The 23006-nt window shown below is 33.8% G+C and overlaps 1 protein-coding gene across 3 annotated transcripts in view; it reads left to right on the top strand.

The window, feature by feature from the left end:
- Positions 1–23006, top strand: part of LOC145663892 (synaptosomal-associated protein 25-like) — a 154220-nt gene that overhangs the window by 81851 nt on the left and 49363 nt on the right. The window contains exon 1 of one of the 3 annotated variants that reach the window (XM_081730054.1): positions 7450–7538. The exons of the other annotated variants lie outside the window; for them this stretch is intronic. The gene's annotated coding sequence lies outside the window, so the exon portion shown is untranslated. Of the gene's footprint in view, positions 1–7449; positions 7539–23006 lie in introns of those variants that run through there. 3 annotated transcript variants of the gene reach the window in all.

Below are 23006 nucleotides of genomic sequence, written 5' to 3' on the forward strand. Positions count from 1 at the left end.
TCTGACTCACATTAATAGCTAACATATTTGAGTACAAATTTTGAAGAATGCAGTCTTTGGCAATTCTTACATGAGTACACTTTTATCACACAGTAATTTCAAGCTTAGTGATGGCCAACCTACACATGTTAATAGCTGGCATATTTCACTACAAATTTTGAAGAGTTCTGTCTTTGGCAGATCTTAGGTGAGTACACTTTCATTACCCTGTAATTTTCAACTTAATTGCGCCTACACTTTCCACAAATAAAAGACTTTCTGCCTTCAGCTCGTACACAGAGTTCGTGTAGATTGAAATCACAGTCCAAGGAGTGGAGATCTCCGTCTTCCCCACAAACAACAAAGTGAACGAGCTGAATCAAAGGTCAAATGATAATTTTTGCTTACAATCACCAAGGAATCATCATAACAGATAGAGTCGAAAGAGTCACAATACTGTATCATTGTAACTTCTTGCAAAAACTACACAAAATCCAACCATGGCTGCTCGAGCCATGGCAACTCATTCTTCACAACAATGCTCACTGAACTTTGGGAACGTTGTAAGTGAAAAGTATGCGAACACAGATAACAAGTATTACTTCTGCTTCCTACAAACCGAATATGAGTCCACCAAAGTTTAACCTATTCTCAAAGTTGAAACAAGATACGCGGGAATTGTTTTCCACCTCTAGAAAAGCTTTCTCTTGCCTTACCCGAGTCATTCGACAGCTGAAGAAATGGCGTCTTGTATAGAATACTGAAACATCCCGGAAGTTAGAACTCGGTCATTGAGAAGCAGGAAAATTTCATTAAGGGTTTGTAAAGATATACTTTAAAAAATTTAACATGTTAAGTAAACAATAATTGCTGTCCATTATAGACGGTATAACCCTTGTATTTATCACAAAATACCAAGAAAATCCACATCCATTTTCGAGAAAATCGTCTAACAAACCACACCCATACTAACCCTTTCTGAATTTTGTAAACAAAAAAAAAAAAAGAAAAAGAAAAAGAAAAAGAAAGAAAAAAAGGTGTATTAATAAGGTTGTTAATGAAATACTTATGAAATGTAAAGATACTAGTTAATGCCATTTTTTTAAAGAAAAATAGATGTTTTTGCACTTCACTCAACGATTACCCTTATATTTTCCTTTAGGCGAAATGCAAATCCCTGGAGAATTATAATAAAACAATAATTTAAATTTTGATTTGATATTTTAAATGATATTAGATCTATAGCCCTCTGTACATAGTAAGGAACAGAAGCACAGGATGAATCCAACGAAAACGTTTTAGGAATGTACAGATCATAAAACGTGTCAGTCACTTGGAATCTTGAGTTGTTTCTCTTCCAAAATAACAGGTCTCCACTACTGTTGTTTCTTGAAAACAAAATACCCATCTCAACGATAAACTGTTGCTTATGGTTTCCAAAAGGAAAATCACTTTCTATAGTATCAGGTTCTTTATTAAATAATTATTTATGAAATTTGAAAAAAAAACTCTTCTGACACATTTTGGGTAACATTATTCTCATAAAAAATAAACTCAGCCCGAAATTAAAATACCCTTAGTGTATCTTTCCGAAAGAAATGACTTACATATATTGTACAGTTTTTAATAAATATTTGATTATGACCCCCAAAAAAGTTGCATTAGTTGTTTTTGAAACAACCATTCGAGAAAGTCCAGTGATTCTGGAGTATTCCTCAAAACTAATTTATAGTATATTTCACTTGTATTATTTTTTTTTCGAGAACTTGGTTAGCCTCTATTCTATAGCCCCTAATAATGTGTACATATATCAGGGCAATCTAACAGATTCATGGTCTGAAGTTCCTTTTCTTGGCATGAAGGACTGAACGTATAAATTTGTTGAAATCCCGAATTCGATTTTTTTTCAGGATCATAAGACAAGAAAATACATAAGATTCACTTGAGTCAAGGCTCCAAATCGTTGTCAGATCCCAGTTTTGTGAAGTATCGTCTTTCAACTTTTATTTTTCTTCTACACTTAACTTCTTTTTATGGTCAAATAAAATTGCTGGAACACTGAGAAAAAACGTATGTGGCTTACGTAAAAGCGTGGGTTATATGTGTAAATCCTGTAGCTTTTGGACTTAATGTACAGCAGACGTGTCGCTGAAAAGGTATATTTTATACATACATTCCATATAAGTGTTCTGAATAAACGTACGAGGGCTAGTCAAGAAAGACTTGGACTGATTTTTTTTCTAGGCAATTTATCAGCAACAGGCACATGATCCTTTTCAAAGTAGTCCCCGCCCATTTGAATGCACTTTTTCATTCGAGTCTTCCATTCCTCAAACACGTGTCGCAGGCCATTCTTTGAGAGGTCCTTCAAAACCGCCTCCGATGCCTTCAGAACCTCGGAATTATCGGAGAAGCGGCGTCCACGCAGTCTGGATTTTAGGGCAGGGAATAGAAAAAAGTCGCACGGTGCAGTAGGCGTCTCCACCATCCTCAAACCTTTGCAACAGCTCCCTGCAAGTCTCCACTCGAACGGCCTTCTGCTCTGGTGTCAGGAGTCGCGGAATCCATCGCGCACACACTCGGCTCATATGGAGGTGGTCATGCAAAATTTTGAAGGCACTGCCATGAGATATGCGTAGTGCGGCTGCCAGATCGTCGATACTGATGCGGCGATCTTCTCTAACAATGACTGCTGCCGTGTTAATGTTCACCTCAGTAACAGCTGACGCTGATACACCTGGTCCACCAGCTTTCGTGATTGTCATTCGGCCCTCTTTACACTCTTTGAACCACCAGAACACGGTACTTCGTGGCAGAGCGTCATTGTAGGCTGCTCTCAACATTCCTAGAGTTTCTGTTGCACTTTTTTCAGGCGATAGCAGAACAGTATAGCTGCAAATTGTTCATCTCGTAATGACTCCATTTCTTCTACAGGCGACTTCTAGAGGCGGCGCAGAACATCACCTGCAATAAAAAGTCGTGGTTACCAAACATGCAATGATTCCTTAACATTTTATATATATGCACAGCAAGACCCACCCTACTTGTATGCCAAACTATGAAGCTCCAGCGTTAACAGAACTGCCGGGAAAAAAATCAGTCCAAGTCTTTCTTGACTTGCCCTCGTACTTTCCGTACGAAGAAAAGAACTGTATATAGGTGATCAGGATCTCACATACAGATCTACGTATGTAACATATAGCTGACGTATATAGCATACGTATATGTATGTAATATACAGAAGACTGTTAAATGACGTACATCTTGCAACGGCATGATGTAACCTCTAAACGGGAAAAGTGTATAGCATATGGATAACTGATTTCCGTAGTAAACATATAGATTCCCTATATTCGTACAATACACCGCTGTCCAGATAACGTATTTTTCTCAGTCTATATTTTGTTCCATTATGTTTTTTGACTTTTTTTTTTAGAGTTAAGTACAGGGTTGACAATCTGGGCAATCCTCTAGAATCCAAGTTCAAAATGAATATTTTAATACACCAGCATTTCCTCAATGTTTCCAGCCAATACTCTGTTTTCTCCACTTCTTTTTTCACGGTTTTAAACTGAAACAGTATGCAGTACAATTACAAATAAAAAAAATAAAAAAAGAACATAGGATTATGAAATTGTCATTGCCACAATTTGGCAATTTAAGATGTTAGCATAGTGACAATAGATTTAGAATGATTCCATTTTTCTTTTCAATTGGACCTCAGAGCTTTGTACACAAGGCAAGGGAATGGCCTTGAAAAGGAGATGTACTTTGTGTTCTTTCCAGAGGCTGAACAGACACAATGAACAAAACTCTTGAGAATAGTTATTCCCAAGGGCACTTTATAAACAGTTTCAAAGTGAATACTGGAGCTAAGATTGTGAGGTAAAAGGTAAAAGGAGATATGTTCCTGACATCTTACCCTCTGGTTTTCCTTCTTTGACCCGGTTAGCTATGTTCGTGATAAGAAATAATTGTGGTACGGCTCCGTCGACCGGGAATACAAATCAAAGAAAGAAAAGAAGTGTCTGAACAAATCAAAATTGAAATAAATCCGAAATATCTACCAAAACCAACTTCAATGTATTTATTGCAATTATTTACGTATCCTCATAACTTCATGGAGCTTTTATGGCTGTTTGAAACAGAAAATAAAAATATATATCTAAACCTAAGTCAATATTGAACAACCAAACAGCCTTTTCCAAATGTAAATATTATTGAGATATTCTAAAATAATTAGAATTAATGAATTTGTTTCTATTACTCTGTAACAAATGATAGGAAATTGTTACCTAGTAATTTTTAGAATCTGGAATAAGCAAGATTTATCAACATGCACACTTCACTTTCAGAACATCAAAAAGTATTGCAAAATAATTTACTTCATGTAAAGAAGATTTACTTTTCTTTGCTATTAATGCTAGTTTTTAAATTCATAAAATTCATTTAATGTATAATCTATTTATACAGAAAATCAAAATGTATAAGATGAAAAAATCTATAATCCTCGAAAGTGCTAATGTACTTTGCAGCGGTCACTAACGTAACAAATAGATGGTTTATATATTTCGTCGAAAACATTGTCATAAATTAATTCTATTCCGGTAAACGCCCCCCTGAGACCCTCCTGGTTCGAATTTTGACAAAAACGTTTAATTCTGGTCTGGAGCCTGGACCAATGTATTCGTGACTAAAATTTGGTAACTCTCGGTCAATTTGTCTGGTTTCCAAGCCGGAGACCCCCCTGGTTCGAAATTTGAAGAAAGGGCTTCGTCTTGATCTGGGGCCTGGGCCAAAGTGCCCCTGACCAAAATTTGGTAACTCTTGGTTCACGCGTCTGGTCCCCAGGCCGCATACAGACAGACAGACAGACAAACACACAAACAAACTCTTTATTTTATTTATATTAGAAGAAGATAATTCAGTCAAACTCAATGCGAAAATATTACATTCAACGCATCGATTCGCCATCCTATACGACTACTATGCTTCTAAATCATCAAAACCTTCCACGTCTTGCAAATAGTACTCATTCTACATATCTTTTCTCGTATTAAACATAACTTTACTGCCAAACTTACACACCTAAACATTACATAAGAACTCCAAATCATCATTTCTTACCTCATTTTTCCTGTATTTTTTTTCTATTTTTTATAAAAAAAACGGAGGGGCATCTCTAAACTTACCCTTCAATTTTTACATTTATACATAAAAAAAATAATCCTAGGATACCTTATTTACTAAGTCAACGTTTCATAGTTAATCAGAAACTGAAGTAACTATTTTCCATTAATGAAATGATCTATTATTATGAATTTAATCAGGAAAATTAATAAATAAGAAATAACTTCAATTGGAATACCGTAACAAGTGACTATCTAACTTTATCTCACCGCCATTTCAGATAACTTGAAATACGATATTTAGATCAAGAAAATATACCAAAATGCATAATTAGCTAATAAATGCATTATTCTTTAAAATATATGTTTACGTTCGATTTTTTTAGAAGTTTCAAAGAACTTTTTATTTAATTTTTCCCTTTTAGGTTAAGTCAACTAGCTTTAAACAAAGAATTTGTTGTAAAATTCAATATCAAAAAATGGTTATAAGACATTATTACGAATTGTAGAGATAATCGGTATTGGCTATGGAAATTGAAGGCTAGGAATTTCTTTATTCGCTCATGTTGCTAATTAACCCGAGAAAGCCCAGGGGGTGCCTCAGAGGCACCCTGGTCCACTTTTAATGCAATTATTCTTAATAGATATTTCGTTCTGTGTCCTGCGCTCTAGAATTCTTCTATCTCTGAAATACAACCTCTGATTGCGTTTCCTAAGCATTTTTTTTTTACTTTGCCTCAGAAAAGTGGCGTTATTTTTTTTTATACTAACGTAAAGGCCCAAGGGGTGCTTCTGACGCTCCTATTGAAGTATGTACTTTTCTAATTATTTTATACTTAACCGCCGTACTATTTATTACTATTACTACTTACAAATGATTTCATAGCAAAGTAATGACTAGCCTTTCCTATTAATGACGGAAAATACAAATGATCGCGGTGAGTTCAGGTAGCTTGTATATGCAGCAGGGAGCCTCAGAGGCACTTCCCAGGGCCTTTTAAGGGTAAAATTAGCGTGGGCTTACTCGGGTTAAATAACTGTCAGTAAAGTTTACTGCAAATGTACTCTTCATGTCCAAGACATATAATACTCACAAAAGTCTTCAATAATTATTAATCAAAGGTGAAATCTAAAGCAATGTAATTCCCTCCCGATTTGTTTCTATTGGTCTCAAAACAGGTTGGAACTTGCATACAGTACTAAGCCATAGTCACTGAATTGTATTCATAATACTGTTCAAATAATTAACTATTCGGTACAAAATTAAGCTCTAAACACTGAAAATATTATTAATCACTTGAATTGTCAGTCAGTACGAAAGTTGCTGGAGAAAACAAGAAAATACTGACAAGAAAGCAAGTGTACTACAAGCTACATCTATTAGCATGAGGCAGGCAAGCGATAGCGCAGGTAACTACATGTATTAGCATCAGGCAGGCAAGTGATAGCACTACTAGCGACATCTATTAGCAATACTGTTATTTATTAGAAATTAACGTGACGCGCAAACTGACAGACTGAGACGTTTACCTTATATTATTAGAATATCAAATAATTCAGAAGTCTTAATATTACGTATTATACAGAACAAGAGATGGTGAGAAATCGTTAGAAATCGTTAGAAATGTTAACTTAATGTAAATGGGGAAAGATAATGTAAAAAAAGAAACATGACTGTTTCTATGAATAACATTAAATGTGTTATTAAAATTCGATTACAATTTTGCGATGTTAGTTTCTAAGCGTTATTTTTCAAAATTCGTACTCTATATTGACGTTCATTTTACCCTTTTAAAAAGCATATATCAAACATTAAATTTATTTACCTCATAAAAACGGCTTTAGAAGGTCTTTATATTTACGTTAAAGGCTCCCAAGGGTATCTATCTGGAGCTAAATTGTGCAACAGAATTTCAATCAGGTCTTAAAAGCTTTTTAGTAACACATTTCCTTCCTTTAGCTGCAGACATAGCGCAACTGGGTTCTGAATTTCAAGGTTGGAGTTTCAGTTTGAATCCCGAATGCACCAACGGAAACTTCCTATACTAGCTGAACTAGAAGCAGCTACAAAAAATATATTTAAAAAAATACACAAACGGAAAGGTAATATTTTTAACATGTACTAAGGGTTATTGCTCTCAACAGCTGTGTAAATCTTCAAAGGAGATTTTTTTTACTACAATTTAATTGAATTGTACCCTAATAAATATAATAATGAAAAAGAAACGTTTATTTTTTTAAAAAAGAATAAACCTGCGCAACATATATGCTTTACCACTGCAATGCTTTCGCTCTTGGCATTTTGCCCACTCGTTTCACTTGCTTCGCGTGGGATCGATAAGGGACTTGGAGGGATTTCCGAAGGCCGCTGTTTCGCAGGCAGGCACAGAGTCGAGAACACTGCTACAGAGAAGACAACGAACCAAATCAGTAAGTACGCTGTGATTTCGTTTCTTTTGATATTCGCTATTTTTAGAACAAAATAAAAACACATACACACAGAGAGAAATAATCTTTTGTCATTTACCGTAACCTAAGCAAGAACGAAATACTTAAAATCGTGCAATTAAATGAAAGGATTTATCGACAATTCTAATATTTTTTTAAATCTTAAATGTTCTATTTTATAGTATTGTTCTCAAAAATTAGCTACTAACGATTATGCATAAACGTTTTTCACGAGCCTGGTAGTTTATTTAGAAGGGAAAATATAAAGAAAAGCAGAATACTGTATTTTAGGCTGCATATCCTGGTTTATAATGTGACATCAAACATTTAGGAAGGGCAAATATCTGTTCTTATCCCCTTTTGTACGTTAATATATTTGTAACTGTGTTAGGTATGTTCTTAAACAAAACACTGGCAATAACTTTGTGTTTTTAATTTGTATTTACTATTTTGCTAGGTATTGCTTCATGATAAGTAAAACACACTTCTGTCAATCGTTTAATTAGAACAAATTAGTTGATTAATTTCAAGTTTTACGTCCTTTGTTTAGAGATGAGGCTGTATGTAACGTGAACATACATCCTAAGGTAGGATCCGAAAAATATACGGCGGGAGTCGAACTCGGATCTTCTGCGCACAAGACACGTATGCTAACCGTTAGTGAGTCTCTAATGAGCAGAGGAAATGACCTCATAACCTTCGGAAACCATTGTTTCATTCTACATCCAATGTTTACACTTATATTATTTATCAAGTATGGAGAATGGGCGTGTATTGTCATGTCGGACAATTTTTAATTTTAAATGACAAATACACGTGTTGCTTGTTTATGTCTATTAAATATGAAAAAGTAACAGTTAGTAGACACTAGAAGAATAAAAATTAAATTGAGGGAAAATGATTTGTCATTTTATCCAAAGGATTCGCATCCATTTGCAGATTTCAACAACTTACTATGATTCAGTAATGTAAATACGTAGTCAATAGCTTCTCATTTTTGAAGTAAATTGCAACAAAATAGAGAAATTTATTATATAAATAAACATAACCTCCTCAATTTAATGTGTTTTTAACAATTTTGTTATTTATTTTCTTGCTATGAAAAGTTTCGGGATTTATTTCCATTGGAGCTACTGTATCGATTACAAGGTAAAGAGCTTTCCTGGCGTTACAGCTTACAAACTGTTCTTGCGGGTTAGACTGCTTTTAAGTTTCTTGTATGATGTGTGGTCAGCACATCAGCTCAAATCAACATTGCTTTTGCATTCCTCTTAACCCTCGCCAAATACAGAGCTATTTTCCCTTCTTTATACACCAAATACACACTTGCAGCTAGCGGACCATGAGCGGTCATGGATAATTTTACGTACGATTTTGAAAATCGTTAATACAATTGTGTTAACTGGTGCAGCATACATCAGATAAGATTTATGAATTCTATAATATTATTAATATTTAACGGGTAACTTTTTTGTCGAAAGATGAGGCACATATACTAATTGAATCGCTTTCTGTTAAAAGGGCGTATGTAACATTTTTCACAATTTTAACGTTCTTTAAAAAAAGAAATGAATATTTTAGATGTAGATGTATCAATTTGTGTTAAAAGAACATGTGTTTCTTGAAACGTGTTATAAATATATGGCATTTTTTCTTTTTATTATAAACCAAACCGTCTCGTAAGAAAACAGTTTTTGTCATTTCCTGACAATTTTTTTATTGCACTTACGTTCTTTTAACAGATAGCGATTCAAATGATCTACCCTGTGAAGCTGAATAAACTGATAGGCATGAGTGTAAAACTGATGCATGGTTTTACGATAAAAATGGAAAAAACAAATTATTTTGTAATCCTAAAAATTCATGTTCTATGAGTACCTTGCTACTTGTTGAGGCGAAGCTGAGACTGAAACCTATCCCCATTTAGCTCTTAATTACGATACTACGAAGATGATACTACATAATATAATTACTGAGATATTAGAATAAGTATAAATAAATCTTTTTTAACAGATCGAAACCATATTCAGGAAGAAATTAAATGTCGTCTTAAAACAGGGTATTCGTGTTATTATTAAGTTCAAAATCTCTTGTCGTCGCGAATTATGTTGAGGAATTTGAAGCTTAAAATACACAAAACGATAATCATGCCTGTTGTTCTCTATGGTTGCGAAACATGGTCGTTTACTCTGAGGGAAGAACATAGACTGAAAGTATTTGAGAACAAGATCCTGAGAGGAATATTCGGACCCAAGAGGAAAGGGAATGGTGGAATGAAGAACTGCATAATTTATACCGTTTAGCAAACATTGTTAGGGTCATGAAGTCTAAGAGGCTTAGGTGAGCAGGTCATGTAGCCAGAATGGAAGAAAGTAGGAACGCTTTCAAAGTCTTAACTGGAAGACCAATTGGAAAACGACCATTAGGAAGACCTAGACGCAGATGGAGGATAACATTAAGATAGATCTCGCAGAAATAGGAATACAAAGTACAGACTGGATCCAGTTGGCTAAGGATAGAAGTCAATGGAGAGCTTTGGTGAACGTGGCATTGAACCTCCAGGTTCCATAGCCTATAAAGCTAGATAGTTAGTATAATTAACTCTTAAATGTTAATTTCTGTTTAACTTGAATACTGTCCAAAGTATTTAAGTGTACCACTCGGAAGAACACATGGAACTAGATAAGAAAACATGCTTGAGGGTAATTATCATGTGTAATAACATACATTAATATATATGGAAACATGGACAAGACAAAACTAACGATATAAAGTAACTCATTAATTGTGTCTCTTGAAATGTAATGTTACTGTAAGAATTCAACTCAGTTTAAAAACAGAACCTCAAATTCTCTCTGTTCCGAAATTACAAGAAAGGAAGTGAATATTTTGTTATCGGTGTTTTTAATAATCTCGTAACAGAATGCGGATTGGATCATATGCAAGGAAAAGCACTGTACTTTTTTTTGTTATTACTTAATACTGATTAGTTGCTCCAGTCTCTTGAATGAAAGTATTTAAAACAGAAATGAAACGAGGATTTCTTGGACGAAATTCTTGAATTGAAGATCATCTCAAGATAGCAGTGTGTGTAAACATGCAACAGTGTATGCTTTATGTAAATATTTTTGCAATTATATGCGATATATATAATACGTTCTGTTCTTAGTAACCCTTTTGTTATATAAGGACACAAGACATAAGTAAAACTCTAACTGGTGAAGCATTGTTCCATAAAAACATGCTTGAAACTTCTGTTCAAGTTTTCACATCGAATTTTTTTGCTTTCAATTGTGAAAAAAAAAACTATTTGGTGATACTGCTGCAAATTAAAGAAAAACAACGATAAAGTTACGTAAAAATATAACTGAATTTGAACATCTTTCTGATCCTTTAAAGAATAAATGAAACCCAAAGCGCCTGAGCCGGTATGCAACCCAATCTACTTCCGTCATAAGCGGGACTGTAGAATTACTAGGGTTTCTAACCACATGTCTAGCCATTGGTCTCCGATCGTTTTGACTTCAGGCATAATTTACAAATGTGAAAAATCATTGACTCATTGCTGACAGTATATCTGGTATCCCTTCATCTATTGGGATGAAATTTACGAAATGACTACTTCAAAATCCTAAATGGCCGCTAAAATTTTAAAAACTCTAACACCCAAAGGGTTCTTCGTAGAAGGATTGCAGTAACACCTATTGCATAGTATATCATTGAAAACTTAAGTAGGAACTATTTCTCATAACAATTTATAATAGTTCTTAATATTGTAAAAAGGAGAAGAAAGAACTCTACACTCTCAGATAGATGTAAACGGAAGGGGAGAAATTTGTAACACACGAAATAATCGTGACAAGTTATTTAAAATACAACTAACATAAAATATTGATTCAGAGATACAAGAGCTAAAATGAAGCTACTAGCCAAATATATACATATCATAAACTAACATACTTATATCGCGTGAGGTTTAAAATTAAAGAGAATATCGATTACGGAGAAAAACATCACACATGAGGATTCTAAACAACACAACACATACGAATACCACTTAATTTACTGTATTTAATCGGTAATAACTCTATGAAATGCCTCATTTTTTTTTCAATTTGTATGTGGTGCTTGACATTGTCTACTCCCTTGCATAGAAATAACAGTTAAATGTTAGTAGTTAAATTCCGTAGCAAGCAGGGGTAAAAGTGAGGGGGAATGCGCGGGAACGCCGTCTCCTCACCTCGAAAAAATATGCACGGCGTCCCCCAGTTCCTCAAAAATTACAATGGGCAAAGATATGCAGGGGAACGGCGTGACGTCATGCCGCTACCTACCGTCCCCCTACCTTTTCAGAGCCACTTTTATCTCTGATAGCAAGTCATACATAGTATACTAATATACTCACTTTGAAGTTACCTGAAGAATCAACGAAACTTATTATTGTAAACCGCATGGAGTTACTACAGCTTAAGGGCCTGACTTTCTAAAAATAATAGAAAATTTACCATTTTCCTTTGGCTTGTTTTCATAAGGAAAAGGAGATAATGAAATGTAATTTACCACAATCATAGATAATGCTATTCTACAACAGAAAATATGAACCTGAAGAATTTTCAGTGTTACCATACATAAATATTACAGTGTTGCCAGAATAACAACTTCCGAAAATCTAAGTTAAGACAGCGACTAGAGGAACGAACTCAACTGCATTTGATTACGTATCATGTTGTCCTGGAATCCTGTGAACTACTGTTTAAATGATAGTTGTATTTAGTTTGTAATCAACAAAATAGTTTAACATACAGTTATTAAAATTAAATAATAATGTTATTTAAAAATAATAGTTGTATTTAGTTTGTAATAAACAAAATACTTTTAACATAAGTTATTTAAATTGAATAACATTGTTATTTAAAAAGTAGTTCACAGGGTACCAAGACAACATGATAAGCAGTTGAGTTCGTTTCTCTAGTCGCTGCCTTAACTTAGATTTTTGGGGAAATGTTATTCTGGCAACACTGTAATCTTTATGAATGGTAACACTGAAAATTCTTTTTAAGTTTATATTTTCTGTTGTAGAATAACATTAACTATGATTATGGTAAGTTGTATTTCATTATCTTTTTTCACTTATGAAAAACAAGTAAAAGAAAAATGGTAAATTTTGTATTATTTTTAGAAAATCAGGCCTTAATTACATACTGTATTATTGCATGTATAGGCCGTACTGTTTTCAAAAATGTCTGCAAAAAAATATTACACGAATGATAAGAAAAATATACACATCACTTACTTGGGCCATGGGTACTGTTGCAGCATGAGTCATCATTATTCGGTTAGTTGTCTGCTATTCAGTTCATTTCACTGTCAGTAGTCAGTACGGTTGGTAATCCTTCAAAGGAGATTCTCTTAGTGATAAAATAAAGTTCTGTGCTGGTTTCATTTTCAAATGTTTTCAGACACAGCTAAAACTTAAAAACACATTTAGGCTAGTTATGGCTTGTACATATGCTAATAGTTTTGAAATTATTAGAGAAATTATTATACAGAGGTTTCTTTTTTTTAAAAGAATACCAAACTGTTATAATCAAGAAACAAGTGATGTGGATATTTTTTCGAGCTACCCAGTGTTTGAAAGAGCAATTAAACTAGTTTTGACGGAATAGTTTTACTTTTACACTCTTTTTTCTATGTTGTTATTGTTGTCTTGTTTTTTTTTTCTATCTTTTGTTAGCATGTCCCTGTGTAAAATGGCAAAGTTATGCTGTATCTGGGAATTTGTTCAATAAATAAATAAAAATAAATAAATAAATTATAGGCAAACAATAAGAGGGTGACTAATATATACGAGATACGGTAACACTTTTCTCTGGAACCACTTCAAGAATTCAAACATTATTCGTATAGCCGCCACGAAAATTGTATACTTTTCTCATTAATTGTTCATACGATAAATTCCAAAGAGAGACTTAGACTTGATTTTGGTTAGCGGTTCCGTATAGATAGTTCTATTCTCTTTAGATCAAATAAAACTGCTCACTTTGATTGTTTCTTTCTGAAATTATTTATACAGGAGCATAAGAAAGATTACGTACTTTTACTGTTGATAAGGTAGATAATGTACCTCATGTATGTAATACACCATATTGGTTTCGTAATTGCATCCCTGTTCCTCCCAACTCATAATTTTCAATTCCTTAATCACAATTAACTATAATTACTTGTCATTGATTGTTCCAAAAGTTTGATTATGAATCCCACTCATCACAAACTCGAAAATTTGATTATATCCTAAATATCATGCGGGCAACTAAATTAGCCAATATCGACGTGGAGGTTCGTGAAACTATTTTTGTGTTCACACTTGCAATGCCAAAAAAGAAACTGCAAATTGCTCTGCCTATTCTTTTTTATGTTATCAATGAGTAAACCCCGTCACAGACTTTTGGAACCCACTGTATTTTTTCACTAAAAATTGTACGCTTCGCCGGAAGTACAAAGAAAGCAGGGTTATAGTACGTTCTCTAATCATTTCACTACACGGTGACATAGTTTAGAACACAATTCAAAAACCTAACAGAAAGGTGTTATAACGAGATTTTCGTTATATTTTATATTACCCAGTTCGAAGATTATAATAAATAACCCACCATTAGCACATTTAGTTTTTATATATATTTTGCAAGAATCATCTATTATCACAAATTAAAATTATACACAGCACAACTTACTTTTAGTCTCAAATCTCCATGAAAAACTTTTTGTTGTCATAGCAACACGAAACTGTAACTATCATTATATAAATATCTATCTATCTCAACATATATTCTACATTTTCTTCTTCTTCTTCTTCACAACAGATTGTGCACTTTTAAGCACCGTTGCCCAAAATAGCTACAATTAAAAATGGAAGTAATTCACAGATATCAGATGTACAAGATCGTTGCATATATGGCTCCCGACTAGAACTTCTTAAATTGGTTATAATTGAAGAAAGAATTCTGGACCGTTACATATCTTACATACGTGGTTACGTTACTTTCCGAATAGCCCTCACATATATAAATTATAACACATATATATTAATTTCATTTTGTCTCAATAATATTCTTACATTCATTTAATAATCAATTCCATTTTAATTCTATAAAATTATCGACGACGAGAGCTTATTCAAAATGCGACCCTTTTGCTAATTATTTAGGTTCTAAAATAGATTCTTTAACTCAATATCATTCGAGCTCATTGACAAATTAAATTAAAGTATATTGAAATACTACATAACTTATTTCTTTCATTTGGGCATAATTAAGATAATTATAAAAGACCTTGAAAGCACAATATTGACAAGTAAAGCGAATTACAAAGAAATCATAATAACATTCAAAGTGAAACAAAACAATAACTAATTGAAAATATTTTATCAGGTACCATAACTTTAGCTCAAATTACATTACCAAAAGATTCAATTAGGTTGCATTGAACCGAGCAGTCTTGAATACAGTCCTGTATATTATGAATTCCTCCAGTTCTTTGCTTTTTCTATTTTGAGAATTTCTGCCACCTATGAAATTGCTACGAAATCCAGTTTGAGAAAAATTAGATATGCTGTTTGCCTGATTTCTAAATGTTGTACGATTATTATTTCTGTTTCTTCTGAAATTGTGTTCGGTTCTATTACCGGTATAATTGAATCTACCACTGCTTCTTACCTTAGGACTACACTCTTCCCCCACATTGATATTTCAGATCGGAATATGATTGGGTTGGTTTCGGTTATTATTAGTTTGGTTTCGATTAGTATTACTTTGCACCATTGATTGATTTTCGAAATTTTGCACTATCATAATTAGATGATTGAAATTAATACATTGTGCAGAAATCAGTATTTGCTGCAACCTAAAAGGATATCTGGATCGATGCTATAATTCGAAATTCCTGTTGGTCTGGATTAATTAATTTCAACTCATTATAGACGGAAATCACAAAATCAGTAAGATTCTTATCAATTTTTTGGATCATAATGTTTGTTTCGAACCAAAGTGTCTCGGTTTGCCAACATAAAATCATTTTCAAAATTTGAAAGCAGAGCGTTCTTTAAATCTAAATAATTACGTAAACTCTCCCTAATCGCTTTGAACCAAACAGAGCAAGGTGGTAGTAAAATTTTAAGAAATTTTGATTTGTCTACACCAATTAAGTCGCATTCTTCTTCGAATTTTTCCAAAAATACACTTGCTGGTATGTCTTTCGACCTCCCACTAAATTTGGTTAACGATCTTATTTTTATTTCACTAAATCGGAAATGATGATTATTATTAGACTGTTTCAAATGTTTAGACTTTACATATTTGGTTTTCCTGTGATGTGATGAATGCGGTCTTCTCTCTTCTTTCCCGATCCTAGAGGCACTATCACCCCTCTCAGAATAGGTTTCAGGTATATCACTTTCTTCTATAGCTAGTCTGGGTTCACTTGGCATATAGTCTCTGTTAATGATAGGATCAGGATTACCATTTACGGTGATAATCTTTTCCTTGATAGTATTTATTTCTTCCTGTAATTCTCTAATCTGATTGCAATGTTCGTTAACTTGAGTTTCAACTGCTTCCACCGAACTTTGTACAATGGTAAATCTGCAAAATTTGTTCCATCCTACAGTCTGTTCGTCCTAGTTTAGAGTTTATTTGCTGTGTTATTTGCTCTAATTTATTATCCATTTGCTGTGTCATAGACTGTGTAATTTGTTCTAACTTTTGTACCTTTTCGAGTAATTTATTGCTTTTAACTTTTACTTGAAGCTTTCTTTTCTGGGGTATTTTGCCTTGGAAACACTACAACGATCTTGTATATCTGATATCTATGAATTACTTCTTTTTCATTGTAGCTATTTTGGGCAACGGCGCTTAAAAGTGCACAATCTGTTGTGAAGAAGAAGAAGAAGAAGAAAATGTAGAATATATGTTGAGATAGATAGATATTTATATAATGATAGTTACAGTTTCGTGTTCTATGACAACAAAAAGTTTTTTCATAGAGATTTGAGAATAAAAGTAAGTTGTGCTGTGTATAATTTTAATGTGTGATAATAGATGGTTCTTGCAAAATATATATATATATAAAACTAAATGTGCTAAAGGTGGTGTGTTATTTATTTTAATCTTTGAACTGGGTAATATAAAATATAACGAAAATCTCGTTATATAATAAATGGTGTTTTCCGCCGAGGAATTACCTTGAGATTTGGTTGAAGCAAAGTAAGCAATCTCATAAATAACCGTCAACACGGAGCATACTTTATTAAGAAGTAAAAGGAAAATTTCTCGTTGCTGACCTAGCTGTTTTATAAGGTCAGCCACATTCGTTGATGTATCCGATCCTGTTGTTTCAACATCACCAACTTCATCACTAATACTTTCAACTCTGTGTATATCCATTTTAAGGTTACGAGAAATTTTCCTTTTACTTCTTAATAAAGTATGCTCCGTGTTGACGGTTATTTATGAGATTGCTTACTTTGCTTCAACCAAATCTCAAGGTAATTCCTCGGCGGAAAACACCATTTATTATATAACGAGATTTTCGTTATATTTTATATTACCCAGTTCAAAGATTAAAATAAATAACACACCACCTTTAGCACATTTAGTTTTATATATATATATATTTTGCAAGAACCATCTATTATCACACATTAAAATTATACACAGCACAACTTACTTTTATTCTCAAATCTCTATGAAAAAACTTTTTGTTGTCATAGAACACGAAACTGTAACTATCATTATATAAATATCTATCTATCTCAACATATATTCTACAATTTCTTCTTCTTCTTCTTCACAACAGATTGTGCACTTTTAAGCACCGTTGCCCAAAATAGCTACAATGAAAAAGAAGTAATTCACAGATATCAGATATACAAGATCGTTGTAGTGTTTCCAAGGCAAAATACCCCAGAAAAGAAAGCTTCAAGTAAAAGTTAAAAGCAATAAATTACTCGAAAAGGTGTAGTTAAATATTTGAGGTAAGGATGTAATAGAAACCATTTCCTTAATAGGGGACATATAGCCTCGTTGCTGACATCCCCATTAACCCCCCTATCCATTCATTCATTCATTTCCTTAAAATTTTTATGACACTATAAACTGCAACAATGAACTACCACTAACCACTGGGTTACAAATTTCATTTTTTGTTTTTTTGCTTTCTCGATGAAAGAAGGTGATCTTTGTAAATTTTGACGTCCTGATTCAGGACCTGTTCTTAGTTTTGCTCTATCACCCATAGTTCTCGAGAGACAGTAACGGTTAGTGTATATAAAATAATATTGCAATATACCTTTGTACATGAATCAATACGAAGTTTTATGGGTAACATGAAATACGGTACAATACAATATTTCAATTTTTAAATTCAATTTATTTTTAAAATTACACTTAGATTAGAGCAAAGTTGTGCATTTTGTAAGAGAAACTAAGAAAAAAATAGGTACCAGAGCATACATTACAAAGGAGTCACAAAACAGAAGAAATATTTAATTTCACATTTATTTGTACCATTGCATTACTTATTCAAATCAGGTAGTTGGAAATGTCTGAACGTTAATGTCATACATCCTGAAACTCTTGTTGCTTTAACGAAACCACTTTGAACAAGAAGCGGACCTGTTGTGGTCTTGTTTTGTCTCCCTTTTTAAGAACCAACAAAAATCTGCCAACATTGAAGGTGTCCATTTACCCTTATACCTCTTCTCAATGGTAGCTAAGTCTTTGTGGAACCTTTCACCATGTTCATCACCCACATGGCCTGAGTTAGAATTGAAACAATCAATATGACTATTCAGAAAGTGAATCTTTAAAGACATATTACAAAGCATCGTCCGGTAGGCATCAATTAAGTTTTGAACTATTTCCTTACAGTTTGGATCTTTTTTTCTACCGAGGAAATTTTCAGCAACTACACAGAATGCTTCACATGCAAACTTCTCAGTGCCTTCCAAGAGTTCATAAAATGTGATATCGTGCTTAAGTTCTCTGACTTGAGGACCAATGAAGATTCCTTCTTTGAGCTTCATGCTACTAATACCAGGAAATTTCCGTCCAATGTATTCAAAGGCTTTACTGTTTTGATCTATTGCCTTTACAAAATTTTTCATTACCAGAAGTTGAATGTGTAAAAGAAGCAAAATAATGTTTCGTGGCTCAACAAGAGGTTGATATGTTTCATTTTTTCTTTCACTCGATAGTATTCTCTACGAGGCCAGTCGTTTACAACGTAATGATCGTATATTGCACGACTGTCCCATTCACATAAATAACAGCAAAATTTTGTATAGCCTGCTTGCATTCCTAGTAACAAAGCAATAACTTTAAAATCTCCACATACTTTCCACGAGTATTTGCTGTACTGCACACAATCAAGCAGAATCTTCAGGTTTTCGTAGGATTCTTTCATGCATATGGAATATCCAATAGGGATGGAAGGTAAATTACAGAAAATATGAAGAAGGACAACTTTTAAGCTTACCTTCGATGAATCAATGAAGAGACACCATTCCTCTGGCTTATACTCGTATCTTAATACACTGAATAGACCATCAATGTTGTAACAATAAGAAACACTGTCACTTGTGGAAAAGAATTGTACCAATTCTTTTTCACGATAACGATATAACGAAATTTTCACATCTTTTTCCAAGTAATTATATTGTTGCATCCTAGAAGCAAGTAGTTCTGCTTTCCTTTTCGGCAATTCTAAATCTCGTATAAAATCATTTAGTTCACACTGTGTCATTTTATGAATCGCATTTGAATTTGGTGGAATATACTCTGTATCTTGCGGTGCAACCTCAGAATTCATCACAGGATCTTCTGTGTCAGATTCATCACTAATGTTCAATTCATAGTTATCTGGTTTCTCTGGTACAGGAAGGTCTACTGAATGTGGAATCGGTCTCAGGGTCGAGGACAGATTTGGGTAAACAATTTTCTTAGTTTTTAGATGTATGTCATAAAATGTTTGTTAAACAGAAATAGCAGTCTGTTACATGGTCTCTTGGCTCTCTGCATATCATTGGGACAGCAAAATGCCATTGAATATCTCTTCCCTTTAAGTCATGATCTAAGGTCAACAGCACAAGTTGAACAGCAAATATGGGGTGCCCAACTTTTGTCTTGATCCCCGATTACACATCCAAAATAGAGTTTCTAGCACATCTTGATGGTAGGAGTAATGGTTCACCTTTGCGATTTGAAGGTGAACTTTCCGTACACGTAACAAAATACATTATTGCCATTAATACACCGGCGTGACATGATGAAATCAACGGCGTTATGTGAGAAACACACAATATCTTTGTTTTATTCCTTGTTCGTCTAATCTCTGTAATGTATATGATTTGACGTTTCGTATTATTTCAGGAAAACACAGCACTCACTGATATAAGGAACAATCAGTACAACACTCATTCCTTATTTTAAATCTCTTCTCACCGCTTTCTTATCTTTAAACACACAATAGCTTTGTAACAAGCAACAACGAAATGAGTTATGTCTTATCAACACATGACACTGTTGCCAAACAAAAAATATAAAACAATTCGCAGCGTTGCCAAACTAACGAAAATAAATTTCCCTTTTCGGGGATATTTTCATCATACACAGAAAAAGAAACAAAAATTTCCCGCAATCTGTGGGTGATGAGCAAAAATTAAGGTCATTTCCAAAACTTGGGGGCGGATGCCTGCCTGGTACACCACATAACTTTCAGGAAGCAAAATCACTGGTTAAATAAAATAATCATTATTATGCAAGATTATTGTGATAATATAGTTTATAGGGAAAATATTTAATAAATAAGGGTTGATGAGTCTATAATTAACTAAAGCACTATTAGCTTTTGTTATTGAGTATATATGAGGCGTGGCTTTTAAGAAGTACCGTTTATTTTTTTTAAAATTATACTTTTCGTAACAATTTTATTGTTACATGAAAGCCTGTATCTTAGTCTACTTTTCTACATAGTTTCCACCAATATTAAGGTACTTATTGTAACATACAACAAGCTTTTGAATACCATCCTCATAGAAATCTGCCACCTGATTTTATAACCACTGCAATACGGCCGTTTCGAACTCATCATTGTTGTCGTGGCACCGACCACCCATAGGTGCTTCTTGAAACTTGAGAGAACTTATCAGATAACGTCGAAATTGTAAACCGCCTGTTCTCTTTCATGTTTTCGTCAACTTTGTGCACCAAGTCTTCAGTGATGACAGAAGTCGCCCACTTTGTTCTTTGTCATGAACATTCGTGCGGTCATCTTTAAAGGCTCTGACCATTTCCGTACTATTTTATTGCTCGTAATGTTTTCTCCATACACATCACTAATCTGACGATGATGTTCATTCGCTCTCACGCCTTTAGCGTTAAGAAAACGAATCACAGCGCGTATTTCAAAGTTGACAGGATACTCAATCGGTGGAGGTATTTTAACTACTCAAAAAAAAACTTAAACACGGTTGAATGTCTCAGTAATGGCGTTCGTGGCTTGGCAACAGATGAAGGTACACAGCGCGCAGCCGACCGGAGCGCTTCAGTGGCCGAATTTCAAAAAAGAAACAAACCTCGTAACTCTACTTCACATTAATTTTCAAATAAAAAGAGCTCGTGATCGTTATATATATTTGTTACATTATTTTTCAAGAATAGTGTAGAGTATTTAACACATTGGGTTGTATTTTCAAAAATAATGTAGAGTATTCGACACATTGAATTATTGCGATTGATATGTCGAAGGCTTGTGACTTTTAAATCAACACCTGATTAGTCAAGGTAGTGTCCAGCTTAGCCACACACTTTTGGCATCCCTTTGCCAACGATAAAATTCCATGACGAAAGAAGTCCTTAACTGCACGTTGTACCATCCGATCATCCACAAAGTTCTCCCCTGCCATGAAGAAATTGAGATGCCGGGCCTCACATAGTAGTAATGAAGTATGATAGGTAAGGAAGGCTTTCATACTAGGAGAGTCTGCACCATCCTTTGAGCGATATGTGATCGTGTAACATCAGCACATCATGTCTTTTGACCATTGTTGGACGTATTTGGAAAAGTTTGCGATGAATATAATAGAGTTCAGCACAGTAACGATACACAGTGAAGATCTTGCCTCGGTGGAGAAAGACATGAAGGATCCGTTGTGCCATAGAAATTGCACCGTAACAACTTCTGCGGATAGATCGTTGGTTTAAGGATACCGTCCTGAACATTGATTACGACACAACCACTGTTCTGGCCATTTGGGATGGTTGAAGTAACAATCCAATGCAGGCAACTTCTTTGGTATTCCATACTCTCCGAGAAGTGCACAACTTTGGACGGCTGTCAACTCATGCGGTGCCCAGGAGTACAGTTTTTTCCACCTCATTGGTTGCTCTGAGCTGCCGAACGCCAAAGGTGTGATGTATCCCTAACACGTCTGTAATTGCACGAACACTTTTCAAAGAGACTGCTTCCACCATATCCTGAAGAGCTCATCAGAAAATGTTAGTCCTTGTTCGCTAGGGTAATTTCTCAATGTTGTGCCTTCGCCACGAACTTCCATAAAACAACAGTGTGTGTTGCGTTCATTTTATTTCCGGCCCAAATGTACAGTTGATGTGTTTCTCGAATAGTATGCAGATTGTCCCAATTCGAATTCACAAGGAAAAATCACTTGCAATTGTGTGTTCTCTAAGTGCATCTTCGCATCGCCTTGTTCAACATCACACACTGCTTCCTAATTGATAGCGTGCTGACGCCTGTTTTCTGAACATGTACAGAGTTTGACGTCGCACTCATGTACAGCGGTGGACATAAATTATTTCACAATATTATTTCACATTCACGTCAATGGCACATTAATATTTCAATGTGACAAAGAGAATCTTAATATTATTTTCTTTAATATTTCATTGTGACAAAGAGAACCTTAATATTATTTTCTTTAATATTTTAATATGACAAAGAGAACCTTAATATTGTTTTCTTTAATATTTCAATGTGACAAAGAGAGCCTTAATATTATTTTCTTTAATAATTCAATGTTACAAAGAAAACCTTAATATTATTTTCCTTAACATTTCAATGTGACAAAGAGAGTCTTAATATTATTTTCTTTAATAATTCAATGTGACAAAGAAAACCTTAATATTATTTTCTTTAATATTTCAATGTGACAAAGAGAACCTTAATATTATTTTCTTTAATAATTCAATGTGACAAAGAAAACCTTAATATTATTTTCTTTAATATTTCAATGTGACAAAGAGAACGTTAAAATTATTTTCTTTAATAATTCAATGTGACAAAGAAAACCTTAATATTATTTTCTTTAATATTTCAATGTGACAAAGAGAACGTTAAAATTATTTTCTTTAATAATTCAATGTGACAAAGAAAACCTTA

Source organism: Thermobia domestica, chromosome 11 (assembly GCF_964235325.1).
Source record: "Thermobia domestica chromosome 11, izTheDome1.hap1.1, whole genome shotgun sequence".
NCBI classification, from domain to species: Eukaryota; Metazoa; Arthropoda; class Insecta; order Zygentoma; family Lepismatidae; genus Thermobia; species Thermobia domestica.